At 44.2% G+C, this 17,073-nt stretch overlaps 1 protein-coding gene across 1 annotated transcript in view; it reads right to left on the bottom strand.

Annotated features, from left to right (window-relative positions):
- Positions 1–17,073, bottom strand: part of ACACA (acetyl-CoA carboxylase alpha) — a 993,014-nt gene that overhangs the window by 935,258 nt on the left and 40,683 nt on the right. The window lies entirely within an intron of this gene.

Below are 17,073 nucleotides of genomic sequence, written 5' to 3'. Positions count from 1 at the left end.
AGAGAGGGGCTTATTTGGAGCCACCAGCACTCATTCAACACTGCTTTTTGTTTCATTTTGTAACATATTATTGATCAAAACATAGTTTTAACATTTTATTGCACATTATTCCATGATATATGCTTAATAAAGTGTCCTATATTTCCATATAAGAGTGACCATTCCATCTTCTTTTTACTAGATGTTGTCCTTGGTCAGATCTGAAGCTAGGACCCAGCGATGCAAGGCACCAGTGCTACCCACAATTATTCCTTTATTGCAGTCAAAGTAGTATACATCTACAAGCAAAGTTTCTACCTTGGTTGAAGCCTTGTCAGGCTCATTGTGGTCATGTACTGTATACTGTGTCTATTTAACCCTTAGAGGATCTTGCGATTTTCTGTTTTTCCACTCTCCGCCTTCCCAGAGTCATAACTTAATTTTTCCCTTCACATAGCCATATGAGGGCTTATTTTTTGCGGGACAAGTTGTACTTTCTAATGGCACCATTTACGGTTGCATAAAATGTAGTGAGAAGCAGGAAGCAGGTTTGAAACAGAAACCTGGCAGCTATAGCGCCCGCTACACACGCGAGCGGGCACAGTCTTTAGCGCAGACGTCGACTGTACATGAACAGCGGAGGTCCCAAAGGAGTAAAACCAATAAATCTGAAAAGTGTTATTACTTCATTTAACCAATCAACGATAATTCAACTGTCAAGCGTCAAGGGATACAGAGATCTAAAAATCCCAACCATACTTCAATACATAACTCGGAAAATGAACAAAACACCACCTGTAAAATTTAGCAAACCGGTCACCACAATATGCAGTGCAATCTGCTGGCAGCATGTTATATATCAGGAAAAGATGTCCTGCACTTTTTTTTTTTTTGGTTTTTAAATAGCGTTTACCATACGGGATAAATTACATGATAATTGTGTAGTGGTGATGCAAAATATGTGGAAGGGATTTTATTTTTGCTATTATTTCCAATGGAAAAAGGTGCATTTTTAACTGTTTACCACTTTAGTCCTGCAAGAGGACTTTGATATAGAAGCGATCAAAAGATTGCATAATGTATTGTACTGGTTATACAGTAAATAATACTGTCAGTGCTATACTGAGAGTCGCCAGCAGGCTGCGCCAGAAAGGCACAGCCTGATAGAAAACGATGTAGGCAGGCCTGGGCCCTCAATTATGTCCAAAGCTGCTGTGCATAGACATTGGCACCCACGATTTCATTCGCAGGATGCAGACAGGAGACACAGGGAGCTCCTTCCCTCTAAACCACTTAGATCTCGCGGGAGCTATTGATCGCAGCATCTAAGTGGTGAATTGGTGCTTCTGCTGGTCCTGACCATTATTGGAGGAGCCCGACTGTGAAAGCCAAGCCTCCACTCTCCACTGCATGGGAGATCCATGTAGTGCCTATTCCTGGCTGTCGTTCAAAGCAAGCCCCTTAAAGGGTTTCTGTAGGCAGAAAAATGGGTATTAACCCTTTCCCGACATGTGACGTACTATTATGTCATGGAAGTCAGTGACTCCCCGCTTTTTGACGAAATAGTACGTGGTGACTGGTGCGCGCCTGATCGCTGCAGGGGTCCGGCAGTCCCTAATAGCCGGGCCCCTGCTGAATCCGCCGGCATCGCTGTTTACAGCGATACCAGCGGATTAACCCCTTCTATGCCGCGGTCAGCGCTGACCGCGACACAGAAGGGGTTTGCTGCGGGTGAGGAGTCCATCAGGTCCCCACGCTGCTGTAGTGGGGACCCGATCGCTGACAAGGCAGCCGATGCCATGCAGAGGCTGCCCAATGCCTTGCAAGGCATCGGGACCTGCCTTCTACGGGTGCCGAGGAGATCCAGCCTCAGGTTGGGTCTCCTAGGCAACCTGTTAGTGTATTACTCTGTGTAATACGCTAATAGGCAATGCATTACAATACAGATATATTGTAATGCATTGCAGAGGGGATCAGACCCCCAAAAGTTGAAGTCCAAGAGTGGGAGAGAAATAAAGTTAAAAAAAACAAACACACACACACATATTGGGTATTGCCGTGTCCGTAACAACCGGCTCCAATATATCATATGATCCACCCCGTCCGATAAACACCATAAAATTTAAAAAATTTAAAAAATGTAAGCCATGTTACCTTACATCACAAAAAGTGCAACACGAAGCGATCTAACAAAATGGTGCCAATAAAACAGTCACCTCATCCCGCAAAAAATTAAACCCTAAATAATAATATAAAATAATAAAAAACTCTCAGAACATGGAGACACAAACATTTTTGGTTTTAAAAATGCTATTCTTGTGTAAAACAAATAAATAAGAAAAAGTATACATATTCGGTATTGCCACGTCCGTATCTCATGACCTAACCCCTCAGTTGAATGCTGTAAAAATAAATAAAAACTGTTCTAAATCAAATTTTTGGGTCACCTTTCCCCATAAAGTATAATAATGAAAGATCCAAAAAATCATATTTACACAAAAATAGTACCAATAAAACTGGCACCTTATCCCCTAGTTTCCAAAATGAGGTCACTTTTTGGTAGTTTCTACTGAATGGGTGCATCTGTAAAGAATAAATCAAGGCAACTGGATTTACTGTAGATTTCTTGAAAACGTTTCACTCGTTCTTCCAACGAGCTTTCTCAATTCTGAGTGACTGTACAAGAATTCTCTGGGGATTACCGAGTTAATATGGCCAAATGTGAGTTGCTAACGTTGTCCTCTGATAGTGGGGGATCCCAGCGGGGGTTGACAAGTTTACCTCTTACTAGAGCCAAGACCCACATTACCTACTTGGGCATTAAGGTGGGGAAAGACCCTCACTCACTATACCAATTAAATTTCCTACCGCTGATCTCTAGAATACTGACAGACCTGGATAGGTGGATGAATCTCCCACTTTCTCTGGTGGGGCGATGTCATTTAATAAAAATGATGGAGGTATCCAGAATGTTATATCCCTTACAGACTATCCCACTTTTGCTTAGACATACGGATATTCAGAAATTAGAACAGGGTTTCTTGAGATTTTTATAGAAGGGAAAGAGGCCACGTATTTCCCTAGACAAGTTGAAGTTGAGAAAGGAACACGGGGGACTCAATTTCCCGGACTTAAGAGGGTACAATTTGACGTGCCCGAGTCGTCACTTATTGGATTGGGCTAATAAAACGTCCTATTATTCCAACTTGAGAGTGGAAACACAACTGGCGGAACCATGGGACCTTGTGGCCTTGCTGCATACTAGCATACCCAAGCTCCCAATCTTCGCTAAGAGGTCGCTTATACTGAGGGACACTATACTGACGTGGAAGATCTTGAGGAAACCATTTCATTTGTCTCATCAATTCTCTAAACATCTCCCGTTATTTCGCAACCCCGGCTTCCAATTGGGAGAGGCTAACAAGCTTTTTGATGACTGGGTCCAGAAAGGGATTGCTACAGTGGGTGACCTGTTCAAAGAGGGGGAAGACAGATGGGCCACAATGCAGGAGTTGGAGGAGAGATGGGGGATACGGGGATCAAACTTTTTGCCATATCTGCAGGTTAGAAGTTATGGTAGAAGCCTCGTTAGAGACCTGTCTCGGGAGTGGACTAGGAATGAATTTGACCGGTTTCTCAAGACTACGACTAGACCCATGATAACCTCCTTGTACCAGTCCTTACGAGACAAATGGAGATCTAGAGATGGGGAAGGGGGGGAAATTGACAAATGGAAGGGACTATTGGAAGTGGAGGATGTGTACTCATATCTGTTCAGGTCTGTCATGTCTATATAGAGCGGTTAAAAATGAGCTATGGAGAGAAACCCATCTTAAAATACTACATCGTGCCATTTATGGCTTTAACATCCCATGTAAGGAGGGTGATACCAGCAGATTGAAGGGGTGTCCCAAATGTATGATGGAAGGGTCGGACCTTTTCCATGGCTTGTGGCTGTGTCCAAAGCTGACAGATTTCTGGTCACAGGTGGGTCAGATCTTGCGGGATACCAGCAGTTTTAAGGGAGATATTTTCCCAGTATTGGTGACCACGCACTCGATCACTCAGCCTTCTTCGTCTTCAGGGAGGGAAGGAGATGGCGGAGCCCTGCAGCTTGCACCACTGGGTCATAAACTTTTGATGATGGCCAAGCGGTGTATTCTGCAGTTATGGCTGCAGCAGACAGTTCCATCTCGTGATATGGTTCTCGTCCAATTACGATATGTGTTCCATTTAGAATGGCTTGAGGCCCTAAATAATAAAGAGCTTTTGGGGAAAAAACTCTATCAAGTATGGAAACTGTTCCTGATCAGGTACACTCCCGCTTCGGAATATCTGCGAATCCTGTCTCCATTTAAGTTAACGTCCTGGTATTTGACGGAGGACCTGAAAGAGAACTTGGGGGTGTTGAAAGTACCTTAGACCGGGCTGTTAAGGGTAGATAGGCTGAATCTGACTTCTGATAGTTATAGGGCACATTATTAGGTATCTGGGGGAGGGGGTTAACAGACCGAAGAGAGGGTTGGGGAAAGAGGGAGGGGTATGTTATTGGCTGTTTTACTTGAAGACTGTTCATAATTAATGTACCGTTCGCAATTTAAGATATGAGACACAATTTTTTCTACTTAAGGCTGTGTTTACATGACATGTTTCTTTTGGATACATATCTGTAACAAAAATCAATAAAGAAACAAGCAAAAAAAATATAGAAAAAATTCTCTGGGAATAAATACAGTTTTGTGAAAAAATTAGGACACCCTTTGAAAGCATGTGGTTTTTTGTAACATTTTTAATAAATGGTTATTTCATCTCCGTTTCAAACAATACAGAGAGATTAAAGTAATCCAACTAAACAAAGAAAACTGAAGAAAAGTCTTTTCAAGATCTTCTGTAAATGTCATTCTACAAAAATGCCTATTCTAACTGAGGAAAAAGATAGGACACCCTTGCCCCTAATAGCGAGTGTTACCTCCTTTGGCTGAAATAACTGCAGTGAGACGGTTCTTGTAGCCATCTACCAGTCTTCGACATCGGTCTGAGGAAATTTTACCCCACTCCTCAATGCAGAACTTTTTCAGCTGTGAGATGTTTGAGGGGTTTCTTGCACGTACAGCCCTTTTCAAGTCACCCCACAGCATCTCAATGGGATTCAAATCTGGACTTTGACTTGGCCATTCCAGGACTCTCCATTTCTTCTTTTTCAGCCAATCTTTGGTTGATTTACTAGTATGTTTTGGGTCATTGTCATGTTGCATGGTCCAGTTCCGCTTCAGCTTTAATTTTCTAACTGATGGTCTCACATGTTCTTCAAGCACCTTCTGATACACAGTAGAATTCATCGTGGATTCTATGATGGTGAGCTGACCAGGTCCTGCTGCAGCAAAGCAGCCCCAAACCATGACACTTCCACCTCCATGCTTCACAGTTGGTATGAGGTTCTTTTCTTGGAATGCTGTGTTTGGTTTACGCCAAACATGTCCTCTGCTGTTGTGTCCAAATAATTCAATTTTGGACTCATCTGTCCAAAGAACATTATTCCAGAAGTCCTGGTCTTTGTCAACTTTATCGCTGGCAAATGTCAGTCTGGCCTCAATGTTTCTCTTGGAAAGCAAAGGTTTCCTCCTTGCACACCTCCCATGCAAGTTAAACTTGTACAGTCTCTTTCTGATTGTAGAGGCATGTACTTCTACATCAACAGTAGCCAGAGCCTGCTGTAGTTCTCGAGATGACACTTTAGGGTTTTTGGATACCTCTTTTAGCATCTTGCGGTCTGCTCTTGGGGTGAACTTGCTGGGGCGACCAGTCCTGGGCATGTTGGCAGTTGTTTTGAAAGCCCTCCACTTGTAGACTATCTTCCGGACAGTGGAATGGCTGATTTCAAAATCTTTTGAGATCTTTTTAAATCCCTTCCCAGACTCATAGGCTGCTACAATCTTTTTTCTGAAGTCCTCTGACAGCTCTTTTGCTCTCACCATGGTGCTCACTCTCACTTCAACAGTCAGGAGCACACCAAACTAAATGTCTGAGGTTTAAATAGGGCAAGCCTCATTCAACATGCAGAGTAACGATCTACTAATTATGTGCACCTGGTGTGATATACCTGTGTGAGATCTGAGCCAATTTAAGAGGGAATACATGTGAGGGTGTCCTATCTTTTTCCTCAGTTAGAATAGGCATTTTTGTAGAATGACATTTACAGAAGATCTTGAAAAGACTTTTCTTCAGTTTTCTTTGTTTAGTTGGATTACTTTAATCTCTCTGTATTGTTGAAACGGAGATGAAATAACCATTTATTAAAAATGTTACAAAAAAACACATGCTTTCAAAGGGTGTCCTAATTTTTTCACATGACTGTATGTAACTGAATCAACATCTGTATATAATTAGGACCTAACCTGGGTAAGGTTATTTCACTAGTTTATTTACAAATGCCTAACCAGGCAATAGAACCTATCTTGACCCAGGTATAAATTAATACTTCACTTTTATTTGAATAAATGTAAAACCTAAATACTAAGTGTGAGCAACTTGCACTCTTTATTTAATCATAATCAGAACCAAAAAGGAATATTAAAAGCACAGTCACCACTTCAATGATAGAAGTATTGTTTGGACATTTACATGGGGCAGAGAGATGTGCTCTCACACCCTTGTTGCTGTAAAGGCAGGACACTACCGTGCTGCCGTCTGCAGTGTGAATGCCGTAGCGGGAGAATTGAAGTATCAACCCACTATGAGAGTGGCGCCTTACACGTCTCATATATTCTCAAACTAAAGTTAGTGGCAAATAGCACCGCAAATCGGACTCAGATCTAGTAGTGGCTACTGCGCACTAACTAATTGCTAAACCGAACCTAGCATAAGCGGCCAGGCTGACCGCTAATTACTGGTTAGCTGTGGAGTGGTGAACAGCGATTAAAAACTAACACTGCCCCCCGACATGTTTCGCCAGTATTCTGGCTTCTTCAGGGGTAAATGGGCAGCCATGAGTAACCCCGGCCACCTGGAGGTTTTAATGCTATGTATGCTGATTGACAGGATTGCCATCCGGTCATTTACAAAGGATATCGCACTGCCGACCAATGGTATCAAAGGACACCCCCCCGCAAGCTAATTGGAGTGCCGGACACCGTCGCCTGCTGAACGCGTCATCAGAGGCGCGCTGTGTTAGACGTGCCTGCACAAACACTTAGAATCCATCAGTCGATCCCATGGGACTGCGCATGCGCTGCGTGTAGCTGCGCACAGACTCAGACCTAAAAGGGGGGGGAAGACTTGCGCGGAGAGATGATGCGCCGGTACTTTTAATTTTCCTTTTTGGTTCTGATTATGATTAAATAAAGAGTGCAAGTTGCTCACACTTAGTATTTAGGTTTTACATTTATTCAAATAAAAGTGAAGTATTAATTTATACCTGGGTCAAGGTAGGTTCTATTGCCTGGTTAGGCATTTGTAAATAAACTCCTGAATCAACATCTGGTAATTATACCCAGCATTGGGTCAGAGGTCATTATACCCAGCATGGGGTCAAAGGTGTTGATTCCATTATCCTAATTTGAGTCAGTAGGTGATAATGACCTCCCAGAAAATGGTGTCAAGACAGCATTGTATGTGGCAGACAATAGAAGTCTAACCCCTCCGCCTCTATTCAAGCTTGGCTTCTCCATTTTTACGTAGATGGCCTCCTTCACACCTCGTTTGTACCAATCGGCCTCCTTATCCAAAACACGTACTTGACGGTCTTCAAAGGTGTGACCTGTTTCTTTTAGATGTAAGTACACGGCTGAATCTTGACAACACACACAGACCAGTACCTGCTATTTGATTCCCACCATCCTTTAGACCACCAACTGGGAGTCATCCAGACTCTACACCACCAGGCAGAGAAAATCCCCACCAGTACAGAGGCCAAGGCGAAGGAATTCAAACACCTCAGAGGGGCACTTAAAACTTGTGGGTATCCAGATTGGGCCTTTGTCAAAACAGAAGGAAGGAGAAATAAGAGCACCAAGACTACCAGTGAGGGCGAGAAGCATGACAGACGCAAGAATATGGTTATCCCATATGTAGCTGGGGTGTCTGAGAAACTCAAAAGGATTTTTTATCAACATCACATCCCTGTCTGCTTTAAACCCAGCAACACACTGAGGCAACAACTGGTTCACCCCAAAAACCCAACGCCTAAACACAAGATGGACAACATTGTGTACGCAGTCCAGTGCAATGAGAAATGCTCAGAACTGTTTATCGGCGAAACAAAACAACTACATCCATATATAAATTTTTCTCTAAATTTATTGTTCTACATATCTTTGATAAAAAAAAGTTTGGGTAAAAAAAAATGGTTTGGGTAAAAGTTATAGCGTTTACAAACTATGGTACAAAAATGTGAATTTCCGCTTTTTGAAGCAGCTCTGACTTTCTGAGCACCTGTCATGTTTCCTGAGGTTCTACAATGGCCAGACAGTACAAACACCCCACAAATGACCCCATTTCGGAAAGTAGACACCCTAAGGTATTCGCTGATGGGCATAGTGAGTTCATAGAACTTTTTATTTTGTCACAAGTTAGTGGAATAGGAGACTTTGTAAGAAAAAAAAAAAGAAAAAAAAAATCATTTTCCACTAACTTGTGACAAAAAATAAAAAAATTCTAGGAACTCACCATGCCCCTCACGGAATACCTTGGGGTGTCTTCTTTCCAAAATGGGGTCACTTGTGGGGTAGTTATACTGCCCTGGCAATTTAGTGGCCCTAATGTGTGGGAAGTAGTTTGAAATCAAAATGTGTAAAAAAATGACCTGTGAAATCCTAAAGGTGCTCTTTGGAATGTGGGCCCCTTTGCCCACCTAGGCTGCAAAAAAGTGTCACACATCTGGTATCGCCGTACTCAGGAGAAGTTGGGCAATGTGTTTTGGGGTGTCATTTTACATATACCCATGCTGGGTGAGAGAAATATCTCAGCAAAAGACAACTTTCCCCATTTTCTTATACAAAGTTGGCATTTGACCAAGATATTTATCTCACCCAGCATGGGTATATGTAAAATGACACCCCAAAACACATTCCCCAACTTCTCCTGAGTACGGCGATAGCAGATGTGTGACACTTTTGCAGCCTAGATGCGCAAAGAGGCCCACATTCCTTTTAGGAGGGCATTTTTAGACATTGGATCCCAGACTTCTTCTCACGCTTTAGGGCCCCTAAAATGCCAGGGCAGTATAAATACCCCACATGTGACCCCATTTTGGAAAGAAGACACCCCAAGGTATTCAATGAGCGGCATGGCGAGTTCATAGAAATTTTTTATTTTTTGCCACAAGTTAGCGGAAATTGATTTTTTTTTTTTGTTTTTTCTCACAAAGTCTCCCTTTCCGCTAACTCGGGACAAAAATTTCAATCTTTCATGGACTCAATATGCCCCTCAGTGAATACCTTGGGGTGTCTTCTTTCCGAAATGGGGTCATTTGTGGGGTGTTTGTACTGCCCTGGCATTTGAGGGTCTCCGCAATCATTACATGTATGGCCAGCATTAGGAGTTTCTGCTATTCTCCTTATATTGAGCATACGGGTAATGAGATTTATTTAATTTTTTTTCCGTTCAGCCTCTTGGCTGAAAGAAAAAATGAACAGCACAGATTTCTTCATTCGCATCGATCAATGTGGATGAAAAAATCTCTGCCAAAAAAAAAAAAGAGGGGAAAGGCGTCTGCCAGGACATAGGAGCTCCGTCCAACAGCCATACCTACTTAGCTCGTATGCCCTGGCAAACCCGATTTCTCCATTCACATCAATCGATGTGGATGAATAAATAATTGCCGGGATTTTTTATTTTTTTTTTTATATACAAAGTGTTTGCCAAAGTATATGAACACCACCGCCTCCTCAGCTCATATGCCTCGGCAAACGTATCTTTTAATGCAGAGGAGAAATCTCGTCTTGCAGCGCCGCATACACCGACTTTTGTGTAATCTGACAGCAGCGCAATGCTTCTGTCAGAATGCACATCAGTGCTTCAGCTAGTCGATCGGTTGGTCCACCTGGAAGGTGTATAAAAAAAAAAAAAAAACACCAGGCCGCAACGCAATAAATTTTATTAACTTTATAATAACTTTTGAACAGAACATAAACTTTTTGAACTGAAAGTTAACATTTTTGCTTACTGGTGTTTTTTTTTGTTTTTTTTACCTTTATAGGACAAACCTCTCCTTCCCCATGGGACAATGTGCAAAGCGCAAATCGCCCAAAGATGTGGCGAAGTACATTATGCACTTTATCCCAGGGGAAAGGAGAGGTTTGCAGCAGGTGTGAGTAAAAGGGCCCTAATAGCCCTGTGTGCCTGTCCTGTGAGATGCAATCCCTATGCTAAGTGTACCTGTGTGTGGTACTTCCAGAAACACTCTCCAAAGCATAGGGCAGGGTGGTCAGGGCAGTCAGGACAGAAATAGCGGGTGTCACGCCTTATTCCACTCCTGCTACAGACACATTTTTTTCGGGGTGGCGGTCGGTTTGAGGTACCAGCAACGACACTGGGGAAATGTCGCTCGTGTAGACGGCTCACTACACTGGTGGTTGGGGCCACGGAACCTCCTGGATACAGGAGGTTTGCGATGATCTCTTCCTGAAATTTGAGGAAGGATCCTGTTCTCCCAGCCTTACTGTAAAGAACAAAACTATTATAGCCAATTGAATTAAATATACAGACACCTTCTTATACCAGCGTCTGGTGCGTCGGGAAACTAAATAGGGAGCCAACATCTGGTCATTGAAGTCCACCCCTCCCATGAGCGCATTATAGTCGTGGACACAGAGGGGCTTTTCAATGACACTGGTTGCCCGTTCAATTTGGATTGTCTTGTCTGCGTGAATGGAGGAGAGCATGTAAACGTCACGCTTGTCTCTCCATTTCACCGCGAGCAGTTCTTCGTTACACAAGGCAGCCCTCTCCCCCCTTGCAAGATGGGTGGTAACGAGCAGTTGGGGGAAGCCCTGGCGACTAGGTCGCGCGGTGCCACAGCAGCCAATCTGTTCTAGGAACAAATGCCTGAAGAGGGGCACACTTGTGTAGAAATTGTCCACATAAAGATGGTACCCCTTGCCAAATAAGGGTGACACCAAGTCCCAGACTGTCTTCCCACTGCTTCCCAGGTAGTCAGGGCAACCGACCGGCTCCAGGGTCTGATCTTTTCCCTCATAGATCCGAAATTTGTGGGTATAGCCTGTGGCCCTTTCACAGAGCTTATGCAATTTGACCCCATACCGGGCACGCTTGCTTGGGATGTATTGTTTGAAGCCAAGGCACCCGGTAAAATGTATTAGGGACTCGGCTACGCAGAGGTTTTGCTCAGGGGTATACAAATCTGCAAATTTCTGGTTGAAGTGGTCTATGAGGGGCCGAATTTTGTGGAGCCGGTCAAAAGCTGGGTGGCATCTGGGACGGGAGGTTGTGTTGTCGCTAAAGTGCAGGAAACGCAGGATGGTCTCAAAACGTGTCCTGGACATAGCAGCAGAGAACATGGGCATGTGATGAATCGGGTTCGTGGACCAATATGACCGCAATTCATGCTTTTTGGTTAGACACATGTTCAGGAGAAGGCCCAGAAAAATTTTAAATTCGGAAACTTGGACTGGTTTCCACCGGAAAGACTGGGCATAAGAGCTTCCCGGGTTGGCGGCTATAAATTGAGTGGCATACCGATTTGTTTCTGCCACGACTAAGTCCAAGAGCTTCGCAGTCAAGAACAGCTCAAAAAATCCCAGTGCCGAACCGATCTGAGCTGTCTCAACCCGAACTCCAGACTGGGCGGTGAAAGGGGGAACTACAGGTGCGGCTGAAGTTGCGGACTGCCTATCAGGGTTTGCCAGCACCTCAGGGACTCTACGGGCCTGTCTGTGCGGTGGCTGCGACGGGGTAACTATTGCACGTGCCACCGTACCAGCTTCAACTGCCCTTCTGGTGCTCGCCACTTCACCATGTTGTACGGCAGTGTTGGTACTAGGTCCAGGGAGGGCTGCGCTGCTGGTGTATGCCTCACCACGTAATCCGACAGCGCCAGCCCCACTCTGCTGCCCTTGAAGCGGATCCTGCGCAACCTGTGGTCTAGCAACAAGGGGCCGAGTACGCCTAGTGCTATCAGGGACCTCAACCTCCTAGTCCGAACTTTGGGTCAGACTGCCACTGCTTTTTACAGGTTCATATTCTGACCCGCTAGATTTGTCAGAGGAGGGTTCCCATTCCTCATCCGACTGGGTCAGAAGCCTGTAGGCCTCTTCAGAAGAATACCCCCTGTTTGACATTTGGACTACTAAATTTAGGGGTATTCCCTGAGACTACCCAAGAAAAAAAGCAAGCCTGTCTTACAAATGGGAGGCTAGCAAAGTACCGGAGGCCGCTGCGACTGATAAAAAAAATATCAAAACTGATTTTTTTATCGCCGCAGCGCTTGTAAAGTGATTGTGCAGTGATCAAAAAATAATAATTTTTTTGTCACTGCGGCGGGGCGGGCGTGGGTGAACGCACGTGTGGGCGACCGATCAGGCCTGATCGGGCAAACACTGCGTTTTGGGTGGAGGGTGAACTAAGGTGACACTAATACTATTATAGATCTGACTGTGATCAGTTTTGATCACTTACAGATACTATAAAGAACAAATGCTGATTAGCGATACGCTAATCAGCGAATAAGTGACTGCGGTGCGGTGGGCTGGGCGCTAACTGACGCTAACTACCTAACCAAGGGACCTAAACTATCCTAAAACCTAACAGTCAATACTAGTGGAAAAAAAAAAGTGACAGTTTACACTGATCACTTTTTTCCCTTTCACTAGTGATTGACAGGGGCAATCAAGGGGGTGATCTGGGGGCTAAGTGTGGTGTTGGTGGGTACTCACTGTGATGTCTGCTCCTCTGCTGGAACCAACCGACCAAAAGGACCAGCAGAGGAGCAGAGAAGCCATTTAACACCTTATATTTATAAATATAAGGTGTTAGATGGCTTGTGATTCGATTTTTTAAAAATCAGCAACCTGCCACCAACGATCATTGGCTGGCAGGTTGCTGACGAAATACTCCTTGAACTTTTGCCGGCCCGCGATGCGCATGCGCGGGCCGGCTTTGAGCAAAATCTCGCGAGATGACGCATATATGCGTGACTCTGCCTGCAGCTGCCGCCTCCGGAATGCGATCCTGCGTGAGGCGGTTAAAGGGACACAGTCACCTGGATTTCACTTACTGAGCTATTAAAAATCTCTACATCAGTCTCCACGATTTACATTAAAATATACTAGTATTACAGCCCTTTGTCTTTTCATTTGTCTAGAAAATAGCTTTTAATCATATGCTAATTCCCTCAATAAGGGGCTCTCCCTCCGGCCGTTGGAGCTCAACCACGCCCATTATCTCGGAGCCCAGCACTGCCCCACTGCTCATCAACAACGCAATGCGTTTGTTACGCCCGAAATTTCGTGCATGCGCCATGGATACTCATGTCACCACCCGCGCAGTATCCTGGCATCGGCCTCACAGAACGAAGTATGCACCAGCTTCGCTCGACCCGGAAATGCACAAGATTTTGGGTGCAATAAAAAACATTACGCCGGTGATAAGCAGTGAATAAATTAGCAGTGGGGCGGTGCTGGGCTCCAACAGTCGGAGGGACAGCCCCTTATCGAGGTAATTAACATATGATTAAAAGCTATTTTCTAGACAAATGAAAAGACAAAGGGCTGTAATACTAGTATATTGTAATATAAATCGTGGAGACAGATGTGGTGATGTTAATTGCTCAGCAAGTAAAATCCAGGTGACAGTGTTCCTTTAAAGAAAAAAAAAGAAAAAAAAAAAAGAACAAAAATTAAAACGGAAAATCTGCTAAAAGTTTAATTTACAAATTTAATCTCCATATTTCCTTTAATTCTTGTGGAACACCTAAAGTTTGTAAAATCAGTTTTGAGTAAGGCTACTTTCACACCTGTGCTAGGTGCGGATCCGTCTGGTATCTGCACAGACTGATCCGCACCTATAATGCAAACGCTTGTATCCGTTCAGAACGGATCAGTTTACATTACTATGAAGAAAAAAAATCTCGACATACCAGATAATGTTGTCTAAATGTATATCAAAATAGGCACATTGTAGTGACTATGCTTTGTGTATCTTTTTCTGTGTATTTTTTATAGAAACCTTCCGATTTCAATGAGCCCCTGATGAGCTCCATTATTTATGGAATGAAACATGGCATGTAGGGCCATACAGTAAGGGACGTACAGGGAATAGGCCCCATTTAGGGACAGGTTCCGTATGGGGTCACCCTGTCGGGGCGAGTGCTCCGTGTCGTTGAGGCAGGTCTATAAGGATAGCCCCCGACCATCCATACAGGGAGGGCTCTAGACCAGAGCATTATAGGAGTATCCAGATTGCCATACCAACTTAACAATTGGACACCAGTGCCTGTGACCACACTGGAGCATTGACACCACCCACCAACCCTGATTGTGTATCTGCAAGACGGGGTAAGACCCACCCAGTATTACCTTACCGTGGTCTTATATGGTGGTAAAATAAGTGTTTACATGTATGTATGTATGTATGTATGTATGTATGTATGTATGTATGTAAGTAATTTTGTCTTTGTCTCACTGCTACCACCAACGTCTTAAGTGAAATTATAGTAAAAGTTAAATTTTATGTATACTCAGTCCACATGTGGTAAATAAGTTTATAAGAGGTGTGACATATCTCTGCACATATGTACCTGGTGCATTGAGAACATTTTTGTATATAAAAGTGTATCAAATACTGACCTGGTCGTTCAATTGTGCCAATAGTGTCTCTACCAAGGGTGTGGACCCACTCATGGGTCCCATCCCCTCCCATTTTATTGTTCACCTCACAAGGGCTGGCAACCCATCCAAGTGAGGACCAGACAACACTGGCAGCAACGACCTCTCCATCACGTACATACCACCCTATGAGCGCCTTTTACCCTTTTGTTGCTGCGAGAAAACAATCTTAGAATGGCTTGGATAAATAAAAGTGTTCTAAAGCGATTACCAAAGTGACATGTCAGATTTGCAAAAAATGACATGGGCAGAAGGGCGAAAACTGGCCCAGGGTGGAAGGGGTTAACCTGGCTGACATTAGTAATGTGCTAATCTCAGCTGAACATAATTATTAGTCCCATTTCACTATGTGCTGCCATTATTTAGAAAAAATATATATATATAGTTTTATAATATGCAAATGAAGCCTCTAGGAGCAAGGGGGGGGGGGGGGGCGAGGTTGTTGCTAGAGGCTCCGTTCTCCCACCTCCGGCCACACTTGATTGACAGGGCCAGGCAGCGTTCACGTCCTCCTGCCTGGCACAGAGTTCGGGTGAAATCTCCAGCCATTTAGTACGTGCGTAGTGAAGGGATGCTCACCGGCTGTGGACTTCCTTACTGCGCCGCATACATCTCAGTACACCCGGAAGAGGAGCGATGCTGGCATCAATGAAGAAGAGGGTGTACTGTGATATAAGCAGCTGAAGATTTCATCCTAACTTAGGGCCAGGCAGGAGGACGTGAACGCTGCCTGGCCCCGTCAATCAAGTGTAGCAGGGCATGGCCAGAGGTGGGAGAACGGAGCCTCTAGGAGAAACACCTCCACTGCTCCTAGAGGGTCATTTGCATACTTCAAAAGTAATTTTTTCTAAATAACGGCGGCACATAGTGAAATGGGACTAATATACAGGGTGGGCCATTTATATGGATACACCTTAATAAAATGGGAATGGTTGGTGATATTAACTTCCTGTTTGCGGCACATTAGTATATGTGAGGGGGGAAACTTTTCAAGATGGGTGGTGACCATGGCGGCCATTTTGAAGTCGGCCATTTTGAATCCAACTTTTGTTTTTTCAATAGGAAGAGGGTCATGTGACACATCAAACTTATTGGGAATTTCGCAAGAAAAACAATGGTGTGCTTGGTTTTAACGTAACTTTATTCTTTCATGAGTTATTTACAAGTTTCTCTTTGTTTACAGCCATTGACATGTCACCGAGGTTAATACGTAAGGAGCGGATAGAAATTGTGTTAATGTCTGGTGAACGCAGTAACCGGGTCATTGCAGCAGATTTCAATGCAAGACACCCTACGAGACCACCCATCTCCCATGCTACAGTTAGCAAACTGCTTGCCAAGTTTTGTGAAATTGGTTCAGTGTTGGATTTGCCAAAATGTGGACGCATGAAATCTGTCTCTAATGAACAAACATCAGTGGCTGTCCTAGCTTCATTCAGCAAGAGCCCACAGCGTAGCACTCGCCGCATGTCACTGGAGAGTGGCATTAGTCGAACATCCCTTTGGCGGATATTAGCTACTCACAAATGGCACCCTTACAAACTCCAGCATCTCAACGAGGATGACCCAGATCGGCACACTGAATTTGCAGAATGGGCAAAACAATAATTGGAACAGGACCCTCAGTTTACGCAGAAGATTTTGTTCAGTTTTGAGGCAAACTTTTATGTGAATGGTGAAGTTAACAAAAAAACACCGGTATTGGTCTGACACTAACCCACATTGGATAGATCCCTCCAAGACTGTTGGAACAAAAAAATTGATGGTATGGTGTGGTATATGGGGTACAAAGATAGTGGGGCCATTCTTCATCAATGGAAACTTCAAGGCCACTGGATATGCGAAATTGCTACATGATGATGCGTTTCCCTCTTTATGCACTGAAGCTGGCACGTTCCCTGAGTTTTTCCAGCAAGATGGCGCACCACCACATTATGGGTGTCAGGTCCGAGCATTCCTAGATGAACAGTTTCCTGGAAAGTGGATTGGTCGTCGTGGGTCAGTTGAATGGCCCCCAAGGTCTCCCGATCTGACCCCCTTACACTTTTATCGTTGGGGTCATCTGAAGGCAATGGTCTATGCTGAAGATACGAGATGTGCAGCACCTGAAACTACGGATACTGGAAGCGTGTGCTAGCATTTCTCCTGCGGTGTTGCTATCAGTGTGTGAAGAGTGGGAGAAGAGGGTTGCATTGACAATCCAACACAATGGGCAGCACATTGAACACATTTTATAAGTGGTCAGAAACTTGTA

This window comes from Bufo bufo, chromosome 3, assembly GCF_905171765.1.
Source record: "Bufo bufo chromosome 3, aBufBuf1.1, whole genome shotgun sequence".
NCBI lineage: Eukaryota > Metazoa > Chordata > Amphibia > Anura > Bufonidae > Bufo > Bufo bufo.
Note: the sequence above shows the minus strand (reverse complement) of the source record. Positions and strands in the feature narration are given on the sequence as shown.